This window comes from Salmo trutta, chromosome 29 (assembly GCF_901001165.1).
Source record: "Salmo trutta chromosome 29, fSalTru1.1, whole genome shotgun sequence".
NCBI classification, from domain to species: domain Eukaryota; kingdom Metazoa; phylum Chordata; class Actinopteri; order Salmoniformes; family Salmonidae; genus Salmo; species Salmo trutta.
Genome location: NC_042985.1, coordinates 33,873,700 through 33,897,567, shown reverse-complemented (window position 1 = coordinate 33,897,567; position 23,868 = coordinate 33,873,700).

The following is a 23,868-nucleotide window of genomic DNA, read 5'->3' as shown; positions in this document are numbered from 1 at the left end:
GCTTACACTGCTCGATGCTAAATATCTTAATTGTCCCGTAATATGCAATTAACAGCTGTTCCAAATAAAGCAAGGACTTAACTCCAAATATTGTCCAATTGAAAAGGACTCGTCCAATCTATAACAATTTACTCATTGTAGGCGCATTCTGCATTCTTGATAGCACTTTATTATCACTTAAAAGTTTGCCTATACAGTAAAGTGCATCGTGGTCCTTGGAATGTCACGTTGCAAAATATAACTTTGCCTCATCTGATGGAGAAAGCAGTCATTCCAACAAACTATCAACATTGCTCCTATTGAATTGTTATTTATGTTGTGACAAGGGCATGGGTTTTTCTAAACACCTTTCAATGTCATTCAAGTGCTTTATCCTGTAGAAATAATCAGATTAACGTGTTTTAATTGTGTTTTAGATAATTGTCATTCCATGTCTCTCCAGCCAGAGGGTGTGTTGTGGATGACACAGGGGCAGAGAGAGAGAGAGAGAGAGAGAGAGAGAGAGAGAGAGAGAGAGAGAAGCTAGTTGCCATGTCTAGGCCCATGCTAAAGCCATGGTGTTTGGAGGAGAGAAGACAGATACCTGACAGGAGGTCACCACACTCAATCTCTTCCCATCAACCTCACATTACACACCTAATTTAACCCTCAGGTTTCCTCCCTTCTCCTCCTACAGGCTGGGGCCACTCCTCCCCCATACACCTCACCACCACACAGTCAGACCTGGTACCTTCTAATACATATTGTCACACCCTGATCTGTTTCACCTGTCTTTGTGATTGTCTCTACCCCCCTCCAGGTGTCGCCCATCTTCCCCATTATCCCCTGTGTATGTATACCTGTGTTCTCTGTTTGTCTGTTGCCAGTTTGTTTTGTTCGTTCAAACCCACCAGCGTTTTTCTCCCTTGCTCCTGTCTTTGCTATAGTTCTTGTTTACTAGTTTCCCGGTTTTGACCATTCCTGCCTGCCCTGACCCTGACCCTGCCTGCCGTCCTGTACCTTTGCCCCACCTATCTGGATTCTGACCTCTGCCTGACCTGACCCTGACCCTGCCTGCCGTCCTGTACCTTTGCCCCACCTATCTGGATTCTGACCTCTGCCTGACCTGACCCTGACCCTGCCTGCCGTCCTGTACCTTTGCCATACCTATCTGGATTCTGACCTCTGCCTGACCTGACCCTGAGCCTGCCTGCCATCCTGTACCTTTGCCCCACCTATCTGGATTCTGACCTCTGCCTGACCTGACCCTGACCCTGCCTGCCGTCCTGCACCTTTGCCCCACCTATCTGGATTCTGACCTCTGCCTGACCTGACCCTGACCCTGCCTGCCGTCCTGCACCTTTGCCCCACCTATCTGGATTCTGACCTCTGCCTGACCTGACCCTGAGCCTGCCTGCCGTCCTGCACCTTTGCCCCACCTATCTGGATTCTGACCTCTGCCTGACCTGACCCTGACCCTGCCTGCCGTCCTGTACCTTTGCCCCACCTATCTGGATTCTGACCTCTGCCTGCCCTTGACCTGTCCTTTTGCCTGCCCCTGTTCGAGGAATAAACAGTGTTACTTTGACACTGTCTGCGCCTGGGTTTTACCTTAAACCTGATATATATATACCTTCCAGAATGTTGTACCCTCTGAAAGTTACATTGTAGGCCAAATTCTGGTCAAGGCCCTTTGATGACACATGCTTATGTAGCCTACTATGGTTATACAGAAGACACTGAGGTTAAGTTATAAAAATGAATGTAAAGTTCACTCCAGAAAGCTAAGTAATGTACTGTACTCTATGCATAAAAGGTACAAACAATAAAGTCTCCGTCTTCATAGATTAAACCCATTATGGATGGAAATCGTTGTCACTGATTCATGATCTATAGCCGTTCCCTCTTTAAAAAGATTACCAATTGCCATTTGTCCTACTCTCCTACAGTATGTGAAACTTTGTGAGCTTTAACAAAGGCATATTGTGATGACTTGACACATCATCTGTGAGGAGAGGACAAGGAAGGGTAGAACAATGACACAATAAGACTCCATTTGCCAGCTATATATGCCAACTTCTACAGCAGAATAAGATACAAAGTTAAAATGGGATCTGGAATAGGCAATTAACACTATTCTTCAACTTTCTCTTTGAATCTGCGATAAATAGAGGAATAACAGTATAGGAGACAAACAGTAAATTTGGTGGTAGAAAGAGGTGACCTTGTTAGGTAATTAACATCTTCTTCGGAGTTTAATTAGGAAGCTAAATCAATTCAAAATAAGTATAAAAGGAAAGCAGGCTATCACAAATGAAGGGGAAATGAAAGTAAAATCTGTTTTAATTGTATGGAAGCATTAAAAATGCACCTGTTCGTGAGTAAATTGCTTCACTCTCGGAAACCCACAGAGGCCCAGCGCTTTTCAAAATAACGTCAAGTGTTAAGATAGCTATTTATGTTCTTGGTTACACGGGAAAAAATAGAGAAGAAATCCAAATTATTTTCCTTGTTTCAGTCCCCTTGTTAAGATTCAAAACAATGCCTCAAACTTTTCAGATTTAGTGCTTCGTGTCTCTGTTGGCTCGTCTTTGCCAGCCAAACCCTGTCTTAAGCCCCTTTGGTGTTCAGCGAACATCCTCAACCTAACCATAATCACTTCCTGATGTTCTCATTTTTTCTGCTCTTGAATCCCTGAGCTACATTTGCATCTAATCCAAAAATAAAAGCGCGGTTCTCGTCGCCGCGTGAACGACAGCCGAGTGACAGTGCGTGTAGATGAATCATATATTCATCAGAGATTTAATTGAGATTGGGTACATAGGTCACAGAGTTAACGTAGCGGGGATGCGGCAGGATTTGTAATGATGATTGACGGCATGACAAGGCTAGGTTGACACTGGTCCTCACGTGGACATGTAGACGACTGCCTTCACCAAGCTACCTGTGGACATCTCAGCCACCTAGCAGACAAGTAGGGCCAACACATACAGATCTGGAGGCTGTGTAGCAGGAGCATTGACCATCATATCAGTTCATTTGTCTGACATTGAACAAAACAACACTCACCGGAAGCCTAGAATAGACAAAATGGCGGTTCTGAGACAAGAACTGTCAGTTCAAACAATTAGCTGAAGAGAAAAGGCCAAGAGGGTGAAGTCAAGTGGTGGTAATAGTAGGTGGAGATGTAAAGGAGTACCTTTAAAACATTCGGCCAGACACTTGTAGCTTCAGGACTCTTCACATTTCAGTAGCAGACTGGCTGCAGAGCAGGATAAGAAGGAAAACATGTCATGTAGACTGTTAGTCACTCAGTTGAACACAGATAAGGTTATCTATCTACAGTAAGTAGCTAAGTACACAAATAACATAATACTGCGTATCCTCACTCAATAGCAAAACCACGGTGCCTGGAAAAGGCTCTGGTCATGTCTATACTTGTCCCTCATAGACTAGCATCCAGCAGGTACAGAGGATGTTGGAGGGTCTTGTAATTGCCTAGAAGTGATGCTCTAATAACACGCTTGTAACCTCCAGACCTCTCGAGAGGGCCTTTTCTCTCAGGTTTCAAAAAAAGGAAGAGTGAGAGAGAGAGAAAACCACCATGAAAAGAAGAAGAGAATAAAACCACTCCACCTTGCATGAGACTGGCAGCGCTTCATCCGGCTGCAATTATATAGACTAATTAGAGTTTCACAATTTCTTGTTTGAAGTATAAAGAAACGACAATGGAGGGCATGTGAAAAGCTATAAAGCATAGTGTAAAGGCGTTAAAAAATCCAGCCTAATCCAGCACTACCATATGCCCCCATGATAACATACAGCAGTAGACTACGTCCTCCATTCCATTTTTTTGTGTGCATTTTTTATTTTTTACCATCTGGCCCTCTCATCTCCCACATAAAAAAAGAAAACTAATTCATGTTCCGAGTCATCCGCATGATGAATAGTGTAGGTCCAGGTGCTACCAGAGTAAAAAAGAAAGAGAAATGGAGAGGGGAGAGGGAAGAGGAATTATATATGTATATCATCTCCCATTGTAAACAAGGCCGCTTTTAAACTCCTCCAATGATTAGAGCAGAGGCTTTTACTACAATACATCCCTCTCCACAATGTTAATAATTAGATATTTAATTAGTTATTCTACATAGCCTTGTGATGCACAAGACAGACAGAAACGGTGGCAGGAATATGAAGGGGAGGGCTGGAAATGAAGGATGGCGGGAGGGAGAGCGAGAGGGAAGGGGAAAAAAGAGAAAGCTTTCTTTATGGCTTCCTCTTTTTTTTTGTATCATATGAAGGTCACAATGCGATGTGATTGTTTGGCTCAGCGGCAGTGAATTATGCCACCCAGACAAGCTTTTAACCCATGTTGCCTTCAGTCTCAGGGAGAGCAGAGCAAGATGAGATGTGTCGGCAGACTCTCTCTCTCTCGCTTTCTCTCTCTCTCTCTTGCTCTCTCTCTAGCGCTCTCTCTATCACTCTCTACCCTCCCCCCCTCTCTTTAAACAGTTTTCTATTGAAGAGGATTCAATCACCATAATGAATCTGAGGCCATGCGGCAATCTTCTCCACAGAAATAATTTCTAAAAGGTTATAGAATTTGTAAAATGAACAGCTTGGAGGAAGTAAATGGCCGTGTGTGTGTTTGTGTGTGTGTTTGTGTGTGCATGCGTGTGTGTGTGCGTGTGTGTGCTATGTGTGTGTGTGTGCGTGCATGCTTGCATGGGGAGGAGGAATCAATTATCCCAGGACATAAGACAGTCATAATATTTAGTGCACATCATTCACTGTCGTCAGGTAGGCTTGTGGGAGGCAATGTTTATTTTTGGGGGTCAGCATGTGCTGTTACACCTCATGAAGGGCGAGGTGAGTGGAATCAAGTGTGAGATGTTCTGCATATAGGGACGTGACAAATGGAACAATTTTCTTAATGTTTAAACAGCTCTTTTTTTAATCAGTTTTCGGTTAAAATGCGAAGAAAAATTCATAAAATTCCACATGAATTCCCAAATGTAGATGGCCTACGTCGCAGTTCCCGCGGAGAGATAGAAAATTGCAGCGTTGTGTTGCTGCTGCCCTTGCTTTTCACTAGAGTGGCATGTGTAGCTTGTTGTTGTTGTAATCCAATCACAAGTCATCAAACCAGCACTAGGCTACAGTCATAGAGCTACAGCCTCCGTGTGGCAAGTTATTAGGCGATATCTAGACCAATCAATGGAAGATGGAATTCAAATGAAAGTATTAGTCGTTAAATGAGAACGACAGGCTAAAACACCAAGAGCCAACAGGTAGGCTGCTACTTAGTAATCTGAATTGTGTTCTTATTTAATGTAGGAACGGGAGAAAAGGCACAGTCATAGTTATTTATTCCCAATTAGCCTTGCTAACGTTAGCTAACTAGCTAGCTTAACTTTCTTCTATTGGTTTGATGCAGTCATGATGGGTAGGCCCTAATCTATGGATTTCACATGACTTGGAATACAGATATGCATCTGTTGGTCACAGACACCTTAAAAAAAGTTTACTTGCGTGGATCAGAAAACCAGCTAGTATATGGTTTGAACACCATTTACCTCATGTAACAGACACATCTTAACATCAACTGTTCAGAGGAGACTGTGTGAATCAGGCCTTCATGGTCGAATTGCTGCAAAGAAACCACTACTAAAGGACACCAATAAGAAGAACTTGCTTAGGCCAAGAAACACGAGCAATGGGCCTTAGACCGGTGGAAATCTGTCCTTTGGTCTGATGAGTCCAAATTTGAGATTTTTGGTTCCAACCGCTGTGTATTTATGAGACGCAGAGTTGGTGAACGGATGATCTCCGCATGTGTGGTTCCCACAGTGAAGCATGGAGGAGGAGGTGTGATGGTGTGGGTGTGCTTTGCTGGTGACACGGTCTGTGATTTATCTAGAATCCAAGGCACACTTAACCAGCATGCCTACTACAGCATTCTGCAGTGAGACGCCATCCCATCTGGTTTGCGCTTAGTGGGACTATCATTTGTTTTTCAACAGGTCAATGACCCAAAACACACCTCCAGGCTGTGTAAGGGCTATTTGACTAAGAAGGAAAGTGATGGAGTGCTGCAGATGACCTGGACTCCACAATCACCCGACCTCAACCCAATTGAGATGGTTTGGGATGAGTTGGACCACAGAGTGAAGGAAAAGCAGCCAACAAGTGCTCAGCATATGTGGGAACTCCTTCAAGACTGTTGGAAAAGCATTCTTCATGAAGCTGGTTGAGAGAATGCCAAGAGTGTGCAAAGCTGTTATGAAGGCAAAGGGTGGCTACTTTGAAAAAAATATATTCTGATTTGTTTAAAACACGTTTTTGGTTCCTACATGATTCCATATGTGTTATTTCATAGTTTTGATGTCTTCACTGTTATTCTACACTATAGAAAATAGTAAAAATAAAGAAAAAACCTTGAATAAGTAGGTGTTTCCAAACTTTTGACTGGTACAGTACATATCGTGATTACATAAGCAATCAACCCCCTGAGTCAATAAACCACCTTAGAAACACCTTTGGCAGTGATTACAGCTGTCATTCAGAGTCATTCTTAGTAAGTCGCTAAGAGCTTTCCACACGTGGATTGTGAAACATTTACCGATTATTCTTTTCAGAATTCTTCAAGCTCTGTCAAATTGGTTGTTGACCATTGCTAGACAATAATTTTTTGGTCTTGCCATAGATTTTTAAGCGGATTCCACTCTCTTCTTGGTAAGCAACTCCAATGTAGATTTTGCCTTGTGTTTTAGGTTACTAAAAGGCGAATTCATCTCCCAGTGTCTAGTGGAAAGCAGACTAAATCTGGTTTTCCTCTTGGATTTTGCCTGCACTTAGCTTCATTACGTTTCTTTTTTTATCCTGAAAAACTCCCCAGTACTTAAGGACTACAAGCATACCCATAACATGATGCAGCCCACCACTATGCTTGAAAATATGGACAGTGGTACTCAGTAATGTGTTGTATTGGATTTTCCCCAAACATAACACTTTGTATTCAGGACAAAAAGTGAATTGCTTTTTACAGTGTTACTTTAGGTGCCTTGTTGCAAACAGGATGCATGTTTTGGAATATTTTTATTCTGTAGAGTCTTCCTTCTTTTCACTCTGTCAATTACGTTTGTATTGTGGAGTAACTACAATGTTGTTGATCCATCCCCAGTTTTCTCCTATCACAGCCATTAAACATTGTAACTGTTTTAAAGTCACCATTGGCCTCATGGAAAAATCCCTGAGCGGTTTCCTTCCTCTCCAGCAACTGAGTTAGGAAGGACGCCTGTATCTTTGTAGTGGTTGGGTGTATTGATACACCATCCAAAGTGTAATTAATAACTTGCTCAAAGAGATTCAATGCTTTTTTTTTTTACCCATCTACCAATATGTGCCCTCTTTTGCGAGGCATTGGAAAACCTCTGGTATTTCTGGTTGAATCTGTATTAGAAATTCACTGCTCGATTGAGGGACCTTACAGATAATTGTACACTCAATAAAAAAAAAAGGATTCCAAAAGGGTTCTTTGGCTGTCCCTAAGGAAAACCCTTGTTGGTTCCAGGTAGAACTCTTTTGGGTTCCATGTAGAACCCTCTGTGTAAAAGGTTCTACATGGAACTCAAAAAGGTTCAACCTGGAACCAAAAATGGTTCTTCAAATTGTTCTCCTATGGGGACAGCCAAAGAACCCGTTTAGGTTTTAAATAGCACCTTTTTTTCTAAGAGTGTACAGTATGTGTGGGGTACAGAGAGGAGGTAGTCATTCAAAAATCCTTTTAAACACTGTTACTGCACACAGAGTGAGCCCATGCAATTTATTATGTGACTTGTTAAGCAAATGTTTACTCCTGAACTTATTTAGGCTTGCCATAACAAAGGGGTTGAATACGTATTTACTGAAGACATTTCAGTTTTTCATTATTAATAGATTTTTTTCCTATTCAACAAAAGTGGGGCTTGAAATGACTGAAATGCTTTTTAAATATAGTAACAATCAAATTATAAACAACTTACTATAAGAGTTCACCTTTCTTATAACTGTAAAATAATCATGATCATACTTAGTGACAGTACAATATTAGCACCATTTCATATAACTGACGACAGAGAATTTTCTCCTAAATATCCACTAAGTGGCGCAGAGACATCATCGACATTTGTGCAGACTCGTTACAACTTCAGTTTTAAGCACAACGTGATTTCGTCTAACTGTGACCAAGAGAAAGTGGTATTGTTTAAATTCTTTGTCTGGATAGGCCAGTAAATGTGACACGTCACTCCCTATGTGTAACGACTTTCGTCGGAAGGAGTGGACCAAAGCGCAGCGTGGTAAGTGCTCATGATTTATTAAACAAAGAAACACTCGAACAAAAAGAAAAGCCAACAGTTCCGTCAGGTACAAAAACAAAACAGAAAAAAACTACCCACAAACACAGGTGGGAAAAAAGCTGCCTAAGTATGATTCCCAATCAGAGACAACGAGAAACAGCTGCCTCTGATTGGAAACCATACTCGGCCAAAACAAAGAAATAGAATGCATAGAATGCCCACCCCACCCCACACCCTGACCTAACCAAATAGAGAAAAAACACAGCTCTCTAAGGTGAGGGCGTGACACTATGCAAATGTAGGGTCTGAAACCTGACACCTGAGTTCAGGGATTCATAAAAGACAGGACAATCAACTGTTTTCCACAAATATTTGTCTTAATATTAGCAAAATGTGTAATATATATTTTGATGTACAGTATAAATATATATTTTTTTCATAAAATGCAACTAACTGGATCAGACACCATAAAAGGCATTTCATTTTTACAATTATTGTCTAACAAGTGTTTAAATACCTTGATTGTTTAATTCTAACATTAGATTATTGTAATATGTAATACAAATCTCAAAATGTATTTTTGTTTTGCTTCATAGCACTATTAAAAGCTACAAGGCTAATTTCGCCAGCATTTTGGCATGTTTTTCTAGATTTAGAACATAAAACTACATTTATAAAGCAAATATTATCCTTTAGGTCTAGCACAGCAAAAACTTCAGTTGTTTTAGCATATGTTACAAAACAATGATAAAAATATTCAGTAACACTTTACCTGACACCTAGCATCATAACATGTTATGATACGGTCATAACCAAGTCATAATATGTAATAACAGTAGACATAACTTGTCATAACCTGTCATAATATAGTCAAATTACTGTCATGGCCCATATATTTACACCTGTTGTGACATATAGTGTGTTATTTTATGGCTGGTTATGACACGTCGTTGGCCCCCTCGCCTTGCGGGGGCTGCGCAGGTGTGTGCTACGCCGGTGCGCTGCGAGACTAGCAGCGGAGAGCAGACCGATTGGAAGTTCTGGCACTATAAAGTTTGTACACTAAAATGTCAGTCGGAACCAGTCCAGAACCGCTCAAAGTCCCCCATATAGGGGATTTAACATAATAAAAACATAATAAACAATACTATTTCCTTTTTTCTCCTCCTACTAACATTACAGCATTGTTGCATTAGGTATGGGGCGGCAGGTAGCCTAGTGGTTAGAGTGTTGGACTAGTAACCGAAAGGTTGCAAGATCGAATCCCCGAGCTGACAATGTAAAAATCTGTTGTTCTGATCCAGAACAAGGCACTGTTCCTAGGCCATCATTGAAAATAAGAATTTGTTCTTGCCTAGTTAAATAAAGGTAAAATAAAATGCAAATGTTTCCCTTTATGACGATGATTGGGACCTGTTAGTGGTAGTTCTGTGATAACTGCACTGTGATTTAAATTTTGTGAAGGGAATTACATTTTTTACGTTAACAATCTCAATTTCGTTTTAAACGTTTTAACGTTCACACTAGCTGCATCGTCTCCTCCCTTCCTCTCTTCTTGTGCCACGCCTGGCAGGCTTGTTGGCGATGGTGCGTGATAGGGAGCCGCCCCTCACTGAGACTTATAATCATATGCTAGATTAGGTAAAATTGTGCACAAACCCTTCAGTGATTCTGCTCGAAATATCCATGGGAAACTGATTCATCCCTCTCCCAGTCCATGCTGCTGTTAAAGATGTACAAACACACACACACACACACACACACACACACACACACACACACACACACACACACACACACACACACACACGCGCGCGAATACACAACCCAAGGCCGACTTCACATCCGTCTCTAAGGCTTGATTGGCATCAATTCATTGTCATTAATAAACTACAGCAATTTAAACATGGGGAAATGCATGGTATGGGATATTTATATTTTATAAATAACGTCGTTTGGATCCTGAATGCTGATTGGTTGATAGCAGGGAGTTATCGCAATCCCAGCATTCCACAGCCCAGCCAGTTAATCTATAAACTTAATCTCCCCTGGAAAAAAGTGTCAAAACAATATTTCCCCATGCTACCAGATTAGCATAATATAAGCCTCGCTGTGTGTCTATCTGACCGGATGCTTTTTGTTGCGATCTCCACCATGCCATACATATGAACGTGACGAGCCTGACAGCTTCTCTGACCCAGGCAAATTAATCAAAATCATTCTAATGAATATATGCAAAAAAACTGGCAATAGAAACAAAGGTAAATCAAACAAAAATGGTTTGTTGTCATTTCAGCTGCTTTATGTGATGTTAGCTTCAGTTGGCTAGCTAGCTAGCAAAGGAGAAGTAACATTAGCCTAGCTATTATCTTATTGACTCGACAGTCAGCTAGTTGTTGTTATTTCTACATTATTTATTAAATCAATATGTATTGAAGTTCTTGTCTCTAGTCATCATTGAACCTCCGCTAGCTAGCTAGATGCAAATGATTTGTTTAACTTCAGAACGCCGGAACTAACAACTGGCTTTTGTCCGGACTATATTGTCTGGTGGAAGAATGAAATAAAACTAATTTACTGAATAAAATAATGTTTTAAATGAAAAGCAACAAGGCCCATGAACTCAGGAATTATTGCGTGATAACTCCCTCCTAGGGGCTGCTTCTCAAGCCGTATTGCTTAACTACACTCATTTATTCTACATTGGATGATCTTCGAATGAGCATCATTTCCTGATGAGGGCTACCTTGGCATCCATTGGGTCACCAGACATCTATCATGGGCGCACTCCCCTCTATAACCTGGTCACTGTAGCAAGGCCATTGACCAGTTGTCTTGAGTCTACTGGATGCATTACATGAGTAATAGATGACAGTCCATCCCACAAGGCACTATCAGGCACATACAGAGACCATACATAATCACACGTTGAATCATATAGACAGCACTCACAAGTACAGCAGGCCCACAGTAGACCAACAACACCACCCAGGGTTTAGATTGATCTGTGTGGCTGTGTGAGTCATTTTTGTCTGACACTTCAGCTCATGTACAACCTTCAGAAATCATAGGCACAACATTCTGACAACATCCTCCATTCTTTCATAGCAAGCCATATGAAAGCCAGCTGTGGCAGGCCCATTATCTTACAACAATAACTGACCTGAAACCTGAACATTCGGGTCGATACAATTGACATTTTGAAGCGGGAGTAGGAATGCCTCCACTGTGAGTGTACGGTGGGGGGATCCCTGTGGCCTGTATTTTAGGGAGCGAAGCTCCATTGGTTGTAATGAACTCTTAAAAACAGCAAGTAGTGTGGAGTGCCCTGCGTGTGGAGAGCAGAGACGGGCCCTGCAGCTCATCAGTGTCAGTCTTGAAAAGGTTCGGGGATGAATGAGTGTGGAGAATCAAAGGGAGATTACACGTCTGACCATGTATCATCCTCGATATATTGAACTCGGTCTTTGTGGAGACGGAGCGCTTATAAAAAGTGGTATTGTGCTCGGCTGAAAGACCGTGTGGGTTCTCTGCATGACTAATCTGTCCCCCCGCATTATTTTATTCAATCTCCTCCGACTTTATGTCTTTGACATTTTTGCGACACTCAGTAACTTTGAGTTGAATGGACAATTTGAAAGATTTTTAAAGGCATTTGCCAAGGCCCATGTGCAGGAGAACAAAAAAAAAGAAGAGACCATCTCTTTGTTTCAATGCATCATTTATGACAAAAATGGTTTTCTGACTAATTCCAGCAGGCAGGCTCAAGTCTTAAGCGCATTCTTTATACACTCAATATTGAAAAGAGTGTTGAATTTCTAATGGGAAACGTTTGATAGCGCTTCAAAGTCTCTGCTTTCCGAACTCCCTTCACCTCCACACGCAAACAAACACAAACACACACACCTCACTTTACCTTCAGATGCTAGGGAATGGGATTCACCATGAATAAATACTATAAGTATGATATTTATATTCCTGCTTACCAAACTGCTAACAAGAACAGTTCAGAGTCAATGAGCTACTTTTGCATTCATGAGGATTACTGACTGTCGCTTTGCATTCAATGCCAATCACAAACGGGCTCACACACAAACAAACACACACGCACACACACACGCACACGCACACACACACTTAAGTCTGATTATAATAAATGTGCTGCAGAACCTCATCATTCTCCCAGAGAAACCTTAAAATGAACACTGAGCACACACACACACACACACACACTGTTTGACACATGAGGATATAAAGACAGCGAAATATGATTACCCTACCCGCTTTTAGAGGTCAGTGGTATTAAGAGATTACTTAAAGTCGATAAGCAATCATCATTTGAATATTTGATTATGTATTATGAAACGATCCTGTTAAATTGATTATAGTGGTGCTAGGGGCAGGCAGGGGTGAGACCAGCACCTGGCGACATATGGAGGTGTGTGGCAGGGTTCTAACGGGACGCACCTGTCCTCTTCCGTCCTCCCCTCTGGACTCTGGAACATCCCACCAGGCGTGGGGACCTGCCTGCCCCCTCCCTCTCTCTAGGCTAATCATCCCAGGTGTGAGCTCTGCTCCTACCCCCCCTTCCACTCCTCCACTACCCACCACCTCCCCTGCCTGCCTCCCAGCAGACCACAGGTCTACTCTGGAGCCCTGGATTCAGGTTCGAGTTTGAGCCACGGTGGTGCTCTTTGAAACGCGCCACTAGCGCACATACAGTTGACCTACAACCTACAAACAGCCAGAGAGGTGCTGTACAATCCATATGACTAAATGGTTGATCCTGTGGCCTGAAATCAACTTCAATTGTGCATTATAAAACATCTGTGTACTGTGAAAGACCATGTCTGTTTTACAAATGTGCAGGGATCCTAGGCAGTCCTCAACATTGTTTGTACAATGTGTTAAAGGCTCTCCTAGGGTCCTCTGTGCTGAATGTTCCAACAACCAGGCATGAGATGCAGGGAAATGAAAACAATCCCTCAACTCTTCAATGAAAACAAGACCTTTACCATCAGGCCATCCGTCCATACTTCGTCTGACGCGTTTTTAATAATGAGGCGGCGTAAAGTGACTTGTCAGAATACTGTGCACATCCAGACCTATTTCCCAAATCTCCACATCAGAAGCTCTGCCCAGATCCCAACACCCCCTGTCCTGTGCTCATAACCAGGCTCCTCACAGGCTCTGACTGAGTGATAGAGTGTGCTGACGGGGGGACGGAGGGAGAGGGAGGACTCCTGTGTCAGGTAGAATGGGGAGTTGATGAGCTTGTCATAACTAATTATGTCACTGTGAGGGTGGCCTTCAGAGCTGACGCACGATGCACAGGGACCCACTCACTTCTGTCAACACGGAGACTAGGAGAGAGCACAAACAGGGGGACTCCCCGGTGAAGAATGCATTAACCAGAGCCTGGCGTATAGATAGAGTCTAGGCCTGTATTGTACTGCTGCATAGTTCGTGCCGATTCAGGGTCTTAATAAGATAGTGTATGAAAGGAATGGGGTGAATGCCTATGGACATACACACAGAGGAGACTCTAATCGCCCAGTGATCTTTTAAACACACTGTGCTATGTTCAACAGCAGCTTGAGAACTCATTTAGGGCCTCCAAGGAGTGAGGGAAAAAATGTACTGAAATTACCCAGAGCTAAACTGCTAAAGGAAGACTAAAACGCAGATTTATTCAACAGAAGCCAAAGACCCAGGGAGTTTTTTTAAGAGATTCATATCACCGCGAGAGATTCCTCGGAGGACCCGACGTGTGAACGCGTGTGTGTGTGTACGTGTGTGTGTGTGTGTGTGTGTGTGTGAGAGAGTTCGGAATTGAACACCCCACCTGCTTTTAAAACAGAATCTCCCAGGACTTTTATCCACATTAAACAGTGCTTTGAAAACAATAGAGCCGGGCTCAGCTGATCAAGCCTCCCCATTCCTCTCAGCACATACATTATCAAAGGCTTTTCACCATTAGGATCCTTATACAGTATGTATTATTATTATTTTGAAAATGCAGCGCTGAGAGCACCATGAGACGGGGCTCCGTAAACAAATCTATTATTGGTGATGAATTGCATAATAACACAGGCATAATGCCTTTCTCTCACAAAACTGTTTGAGGTGCTGAACTGGAAAAAGCACCCTGTCGGTAAAATTTGAATAAACACAAGCAAGAGACAGGAAGAATATCATCAGTAGCAGTAGGGTTTATTTGGCTCGAAAACCGAAGATGGTGACATTTTTTCCCCCTCTCTTTTAGCCAATAGTTAATGAAACACTTCCCATGACCCATCAATCATCCTTAGCCGCTCCCTCTCCGCAGCACAGCACCAGAGTAGCTTACTCAATCTGGGTGGGCCACAACATTATTTAAGTCAGCTTGAGATGTGGACTAGAGCCTAGTACAACCATCATTCAATGTTATCAAGTGCAGTTAACAAGAGGACATTGCAACCCTTTTTCAATGTTATCAGAGCTGTCGAATGGCTCTCACCAAGCAGATCTCTGCAGGGGGTCTGAACACACAAGCACATCCAGCCATGGGTTATCCCCCATGTCACTGAATATTGCTGTGATACACATCATGTTGATCCATCTCAGACCCAATATCACACCAGAGAGTAGTACTCTTGTCCCCGGCATCAGACAGCTGAAATATCGCTCATCTTTCCTTCTACAAACATGTCACCAAGCAGCACTGGCCTTCTGGGGAGGTCTTTAAATGGATAGGCCAAATCCATGTTCTCACACACTCCCAGTCTGTGCAGACACTGTTTAGCTATGGTAATTTGAATATATTTTTGGGTCAATTGTGCGATCACGAGAGACGCCTCCACGCCTCTATGTGCCGAACAATTTACATTTTTAATATGCCATTTAAATATATGGGCCACCTCTGAGGCAATTTCACAATGCCAAAAGCCTCTTGATTTATGTGTGTGAAACAAAGGCCTTGCAGAACGTACCTCATATCTCCTCTTACCCCCCCTGCTATTGTTATCTTTAAACCGTTTCACCTTAAGAAATAATCAATAAAAACAATTATAAGATCCCAACCAAGGACTGCATGACGCTAACAGTGTTTTTTCTCTCTCTGTCTCCTCTGTCTCATTCTCTCTCTTATTCTCTCCCGCTGTCTCTGTCTGTCTGTCTATCTTCTTCTTCTCTCCTTCTCTCTCCTTGGCGACTCACAGGGTATAATATTTAATTACGCTTTATAATTTATGCAGGTTATCAAAACTCTGAGAGCATCATTTTATGTACATTGTGTAAATTGCTTTTTTTTCTCCTCTCTTTTTCTTGGAGGGAGGAGGGGAAATTCTTTGCAGGCATAGACAAAGATATTGAAGCCGGGTGCAAATGTGAAATGAATAAACAGGCTGGATCTCTTCTTCAAGAGCCTAAATGAGATCTGTACGAAATAATTTAAACCAGCGATAGGACCATTCATCACAGGGAGGAGAGAGGATGTGTGAGCGAGGCGCCCCTGGCCCTGGCTGCAGCATCCTGCCACCACACTGTGGGAGTGCCATTATAGAGGGAAAGTTTGGCAGCACGTTCCTGGGCAACGACAGATGTGGAGGGAGCCGCTAATACACAGCTACACTGGAAGTCATTAACACACACACACACACACACACACACACACACACACACACACACACACACACACACACAGGTAACCAGGATGTTACACACAGTAGCAGACTAGCACACAAATACAAATCCACACATTTAAAAGAGTAGGCTACAAATGCTGTACATAGGGTGTAAGAAAGGAATCTGTAGACAGTAGCTAACCCAATGCTGGCAGAATTATACGCACAATCGGTTGCATTTAATAATCAACTCAAAGCACCTACATTGGGTTTGGTAGTAGTCAACACAGTTCATAGATGGGATGAGGAATATTTTATACAATCCTATTTTTGAGCCCTGAGCCTAAGTGTCTGTAGGACTACTGTGTTCCAGGCAGCACAGCACAGGCACAGTCCACGGGGTTTTAAATGTCAATGACCTGAGGGCACAGCCACCGCATCCCAAACACATATCAGTCATTCAACAAGACACCTCCCTCTCAGTGACAACATTACCATAGCCCCCCCCCCCCCCCCCCAAACAAAATCTGTTTTGGGCCATAAATTATGTTGTCGTATAATTGCAATTCTGGTACTGCTCTGTGAGCTGGCTGCTGTCATGTGGAAGACCCGTGTTAGATGATGTCCATATGACAGTATTTAGCTCGTTGTCAGGACAATGTGAGAACGATAGCGAGAGGCCATTTCTATGTATTTCTTTCTTTCTCCACCTTATCTGCCTGTCTGGGAACCATTTGCACAGGAAATGGTACATATCCTCAAAAGGAGCCTGAACCTTCGGTAAAACTTAATGCTGTGAAATTTCTTTTAAAATTATAAAATGAGACGAGGCCTTGCAAATTAGGAGAGGGGAGAGACATGAAACAGCATGTTCGCTCTGTTGGTGACGACATCATAGCAGGGGTTAAACAGCCCCCGTTTACCTTGATTTATAATCCCACATCTTCCCAGAGCTAAAGGGCTGCTTCGAAGAGAGAAAAGGAGAGAGAGAGAGAGAGAGAGAGAGGTGGGGGGGGGGTTGAGGGAGAAAGACAGGGGGAAAGTGACAGAGACAGATAGAAAGACACAGAGAGACGGTTGAAAAAAAAGTGGCAAACAAAGAAACAGAAAAGATGGCCAGATGAATGTAGAGCAAGAGGTAAGCTGCCGATACAAAAAGGAGATGCAGAGGATGGGACAGACAGATAAAAACATTCCATCTTGAAATCAGAGCAATGACATAAAATGGGGTGAAGGAAGTCACAGAGGGGCTGGCCTGTCCCTGTCCCATCTCTGGCATGTCTGTGTGAGAGGAAAACAGACGCAGTCCAGTTAGCCTGAGGGGGGTTCTGTCTTCGTCCATTCTCCCAGGCGGAGGGGAGCGAGGCAGAGGCCCAAATTCCTCATGTCTTCGACAGAACAGGCCGGCATTCCTCCACCCGCCCAGCACTGTGGCACCGCACCGCCACCACACAAAGGAACCATTCAGCCGGCTCTGGTTTAAAAGTTGAAGAGTATGTCTAATTTTGGTCAAAGTTCATTAGGGAACACAAAAGTGGGAGCTTGCTCAGAACATGAGGACAGTGACAGAGGCAAGTGCTTCATGGCAGAGCTGATAAGGAGAGGCAGAGACTACAAAGCGCTCCTTAAGAAGGAGACCAAGAAGACAGAGAATAAGAGGAAAGGGGGAAAAATGTAAAGAGAGCCAAAATTCTTGGATTGGAATGTGCCATGGTTTTAATGCATTCATGTCAATGTTTATTAATGTGCTGGCTAACCTTGCAGACAGCAATATTTGAATGTAATATTGAGCTGCCCCCCAAAAAACGAATAGAGTAAAATAATGAATAAGAAATAATTGCACTGCATGTATTCTTTTGAAGTGTTACGTTCTCATTGGGCTAATGTGTAAGAAAGCCTATACTACTATGTGACTTTATGTCAATGTACAGGTTCTATCATGCGCCCTATTTTCAATATTTTCTTATAATAGAAAATCAACAGAATCTTTATTGAAAGTGTTTCAGAATAATTTCTACAGGGTATAAAGGAAAACGTGCTGGTGGTACTGGCCTATAATTGCTAAAGCGTGCCCCAGTGCTGTAAATGGATATTGGAGATTAGATCTCCCAACTGGAGAGGCATGTCATTTTCCTATTTTTCCCTCATATTGATTTTGCATCCTTTTATTCAGTCATGACCAAACCAGTTAACCCATTCCTACCAGTGGCCCATTCTATCAACACCACGCCTCGACTGAATATGTGAACCGTTTCAGGATACTAGGCATACGTCGCATGTCACTGCTTCAGAGGAGAGGCATTTGAATGCTTTTTGGGGGGGGGGGCAGAAATGGCTTCTGGAACATATGTACTTTCATGTGCCTTGATAACAAACTTGTATGCCATCTGTAAGTACAAATAAAATTGTTAAAGACTAGTTGGTTTAGCCACGCAAAATGAAAGAGACCTTCCTGCTAGCCATGATTGGCTGAGATTATGGATGGGCTGGACATGCTGAGATATAAGTTATGATTGGTCTGCCATGTAGCACGCTTCTGTCTATGACATGAGCTGCTCGGTTTGCATAGATAATCTTGCTACCATGGCTATAGTAGCCATGGAGAATTGCAAAAGTATTGCTACTGCTCTCAACAACATTACTGCCCTGAATTTAGCAGGCACTATCGACAAAGATCAGTGGAAAAATGAATCAGACATCGAGGAAATCCCTGACTTTTGTAAAAACATTTTAATTGAACAAGACATTGTAGAGTCTCCTGATGACAGTGATGGGGAAGAAGCAGCGATCAACAGTGTCGTTGTCACGGACAAAGTTGACAGAGTTTTGAAATCAGTGGAATGCCCATTGGATGCAGAGTATGAGAAGGAGAAAATTATGGCACATGATTGCATCCGTGACAGAGAGGAAGAAAGATCTGATGCATCTCAAATAGAATTAAAAAGGTGTTGTCGGATATTATTTATCCTGATCAGACAGGTTTTTTACATGGAAGATACATTGGAGATAATATAAAACAAGTAATTGAAACAATAGAACACTATGAGAAATCTAGGAAACCAGGTCTGGTATTCATAGCAGATTTTGAAAAGGCTTTTGATACAGGATGAAAGAAACCGCACACTGCTCTTGATAGTATCACTGGTATTTAATAAGCTTACGTATCGGCCCAACGGCCTTCGTCAGAGCTTTTGATAAAATACGACTAGAATTTAGATATAAATGCCTAAATTATCTTAATTTTGGAAAATCTCTAATACAATGGGTTAACGTTATGTATAGTAACCCCAGGAGTAAAATAGTAAATAATGGCTACATCACAGAAAGTATTAAACTGTCAAGAGGAGTAAAACAAGGTTGTCTACTGTCGGCATATCTATTTATTATGGCCATCGAAATGTTATCTATTAAAATCAGATGCAACAATAACATACAGTTGAAGTCGGAGGTTTACATGCACCTTAGCCAAATACATTTAAACTCAGTTTTCACAATTCCTGACATTTAATCCTAGTAAATATTCCCTTCTTCCGTCTTAGGTCAGTTAGGATCACCACTTTATTTTAAGAATGTGAAATGTCAGAATAATAGTAGAGAGAATGATTTATTTCAGCTTATATTTATTTCATCACATTCCCAGTGGGTCAGAAGTTTACATACACTCAATTAGTATTTGGTAGCATTGCCTTTAAATTGTTTAACTTGTGTCAAATGTTTCGGGTAGCCTTCCACAAGCTTCCCACTACATGTTGGGTGAATATTGGCTCATTCCTCCAGACAGAGCTGGTGTAACTGAAAGGTTTGTAGGTCTCCTTGCTCACACATGCTTTTTGGCTAAAGGACTTTGTTGTCCTTAAGCCATTTTGCCACAACTTTGGAAGTATGCTTGGGGTCATTGTCCATTTGGAAGACCCATTTGCGACCAAGCTTTAACTTCCTGACTGATGTCTTGAGATGTTGCTTCAATATATCCACATCATTTTCTTCCTCATGATGCCATCTATTTTGTGAAGTACACCAGTCCCTCCTGCAGCAAAGCGCCCACACAACATGATGCTGCCACCCCCGTGCTTCACAGTTGGGATGGTGTTCTTCGGCTTGCAAGCCTCCCCCTTTTTCCTCCAAACATAACGATGGTCATTCTGGCCAAACAGTTATAATTTTGTTTCATCAGACCAGAGGACATTTCTCAAAAAAGTACAATCTTTGTCCCCATGTGCAGTTACAAACCGTAGTGTGGATTTTTTATGGCGGTTTTGGAGCAGTGGGTTCTTCCTTGCTGAGCGGCCTTTCAGGTTATGTCGATATAGGACTCGTTTTACTGTGGATATAGATACTTCTGTACCTGTTTCCTCCAGCATCTTCACATGGTCCTTTGCTGCTGTTTTGGGATTGATTTGCACTTTTCGCACCAAAGCACGTTCATCTCTAGGAGACAGAACTCGTCTCCTTCCTGAGTGGTATGACGCTGTGTGGTCCCATGGTGTTTATACTTGCGTACTATTGTTTGTACAGATAAACGTGGTACCTTCAGGTGTTTGGAAATTGCTCCCAAGGATGAACCAGACTTTTTTTTTTTCTGAGGTCTTGACTGATTTCTTCAGATTTTCCCATGATGTCGAGCAAAGAGGCACTGAGTTTGAAGGTAGACCTTGAAATGCATCCACAGGTACACCTCCAATTAACTCAAATGATGTCAATTAGAATATCAGAAGCTTCTAAAGCCATGACATCACTTTCTGGAATTTCCCAAGCTGTTTAAAGGCACAGTCAACTTAGTGTATGCAAACTTGACCCACTGCAATTGTGATACAGTGAAATAGAAGTGAAATAATCTGTCTGTAAACAATTTTCGGAAAAATTACTTGTGTCATGCACAAAGTAGATGACCTAACCGACTTGCCAAATCTATATGAACAAGAACTGCTAGTTATAACCTAATGTTGGCTAGCTAGCTAACATTGAACCTAGTTGGTTAGCTTTAGCTACCTGCAGATTCATACCATAGAATTTCATTAATGGTGGCTAGCTATGACAATTTGTTTGTTTTTCTAGTACTGTATGGGTTGGGATTATGGTTAATTGTTTAGCTAGCTAGCTACATGTCTAAAGAAAAGACTCCACTTCACCAGATGATGACATGACTCATCAAGCTAGCTAGTTGTGTCTAGGGGTGATTACGGCCATCTTTTGTATTTCATGGACATGTGAACTACACCCCTTACTCACTCTGTTTAGCACATGGCCTCAGATGTGAATCCTTAAAGAGATGGGTGGGGCTTAAGAGGGTGTGAACAATGCTGAAAGGGTATAGACAAAGAAGAGCTCTCCAGTAGATGTACCAAAATATTCAAGGGACATTTTCTCAAAAGTGGTATAAAAAGTTGATCAACTTTAAAAGCAGAATTACTTTCCCATTGTTCCTCATCTGCAATGTATGAAATACCATTTGTAGCTCTGGGTCTGTACTTTTATCCAATGTAAAAAAAACACAATTTCAAATTTTGTAACATAAGACTGAAAAGAGGTGGTCAGTCACATATATCATTCCTAATAAGCTCTCGAATATTCCCTGAGACCATTATACTGTATCTAAAGACAATTTACCCACTCATCTGTATCATAATCATCCTCATACAATAGATCCCTCAAAGTCTCTTCTCTAGGAGAGCTACCAGATACAGTAGAGTAGGCCTAATCATATATCCTAATCCACAGTGAAAGCCACCAATTAGACATTCCCTAGAAGTCTCCTATGGTCTACATGGTCCTGAGGCTCTGGATCCACAGATCTAGCCCCATCTCCATCCTCAGCTCCTTCTGTCTCACTGTGTCCTACAGCTCACACACACATATTGTATAGGCTACTCACAGTCTCTAGCCCTTTATTCAAGTGACTGAGTACCACAGGCTCATCTTGAATCGAATAGATATCCCTCCCTAGAGTTCTGCAATGGGGTACATTAGTCTGGTGTCAGAGGATGGTGGCTGTCACTACTGTGTTTGGGTTGGACGGGAAAGAAGGAAACTTTACTGACTTCAACACCACAGAGAAAAGGATTATCTTCCCATGAGAGCCGTGTAGAAATGCCTCACCCAATGACATAACTAACAGCACACCACCAGCCAAATCCATTCAGGAGCAACAGATGCTAAGGTAAAAGGTATGGTACTGAACTCACACAAAGACTGCACTTAAACATTGCCTTGTGCTCCAAGACAATGACACCCAGACAGTGGTGAAAGTTTGGAGCCATACCAGTTTACCTATGCTCTTCCGGGGCATAAACACTGCAGACACCGCATAGAGAGGTAGATTATCTCATGATAAGCTGTAGACCACACTATCTACCTAGAGAGTTTTCACCTGTATTTTTCGTAGCTGTCTACATACCACCACAGACCGATGCTGGTACTAAGACTGCACTCAATGAGCTGTATACCGCTGTATATATATAAGCAAACAGGAAAATGCGCCTACCAGACGAGCTAAATTACTTCTATGCTTGCTTCGAGGCAAGTAACACTGAAACATGCATGAGAGCATCAGCTGTTCCGGACGACTGTGTGATCACGCTCTCCGCAGCTGATGTGAGTAAGACCTTTAAACAGGTCAACATTCACAAGGCCGCAGGGTCAGACGGATTACCAGGACGTGTACTCCGAGCATGCGCTGACCAACTGGCAAGTGTCTTGACTGACATTTTCAACCTCTCCCTGTCTGAGTCTGTAATACCAGCATGTTTCAAGCAGACCGCCATAGTCCCTGTGACCAAGGACACTAAGGTAACCTGCCTAAATGACTACCGACCTGTAGTACACAAGTCTGTAGCCATGAAGAGCTTTGAAAGGCTGGTCATGGCTCACAACATCATTATCCCAGAAACCCTAGACCCACTCCAATTTGCATACCACCCCAACACATCCACAGATGATGCAATCTCTATTGCACTCCACACTGCCCTTTCCCACCTGGACAAAAGGAACACTTATGTGAGAATGCTATTCATTGACAACAGCTCAGCATTCAACACCATAGTGCCCTCAAAGGTCATCACTAAGCTAAGGACCCTGGGACTAAACACCTCCCTCTGCAACTGGATCCTGGACTTCCTAATGGGCCGGCCCCTGGTGGTAAGGATAGGTAACAACACATCCGCCACGGTGATCCTCAACACAGGGGTGCGTGCTCAGTCTCCTCCTGCACTCCCTGTTCACTCATGACTGCATGGCCAGGCACGACCTCAACACCATCATTAAGTTTGTTGGTGACACAACAGTGGTAGGCCTGATCACCGACAATGACGAGACAGCCTATAGGGAGGACGTCAGAGACCTGGCCGTGTGGTGCCAGGACAACAACTCCCACAATGTGATCAAGACAAAGGAGATGATTGTGGACTACAGGAAAAGGAGGACCGAGCATGCCCCCATTCTCATCGACGGGGCTGTAGTGGAGCAGGTTGAGAGCTTCAAGTTCCTTGGTGTCCACATCAGCAACAAACTATCATGGTCCAAGCACACCAAGGCAGTGGTGAAGAGGGCACGATAAAACCTATTCCCCCTCAGGAGACTGCAAAGATTTGGCATGGGTCCTCAGATCCTCAAAAGGTTCTACAGCTCCACCATCGAGAGCATCCTGACTGGTTGCATCTCACTGCCTGGTATGGCAACTGTTCGGCCTCCGACCGCAAGGCACTACAGAGGGTAGTGCGTACGGCCCAGTACATCATTGGGGGCAAGCTTCCTGCCATCCAGGAACTCTATACCAGGCGGTGTCAGAGGAAGGCCCTAAAAATTGTTAAAGACTCCAGCCACCCTAGTCATAGACTGTTCTCTCTGCTACCGCATGGCAAGCGGTACCGGAGCGCTAAGTCTAGGTCCAAGAGGCTCCTAAACAGCTTCTACCCCTAAGCCATAAAACTCCTGGCTACCCAGACTATTTG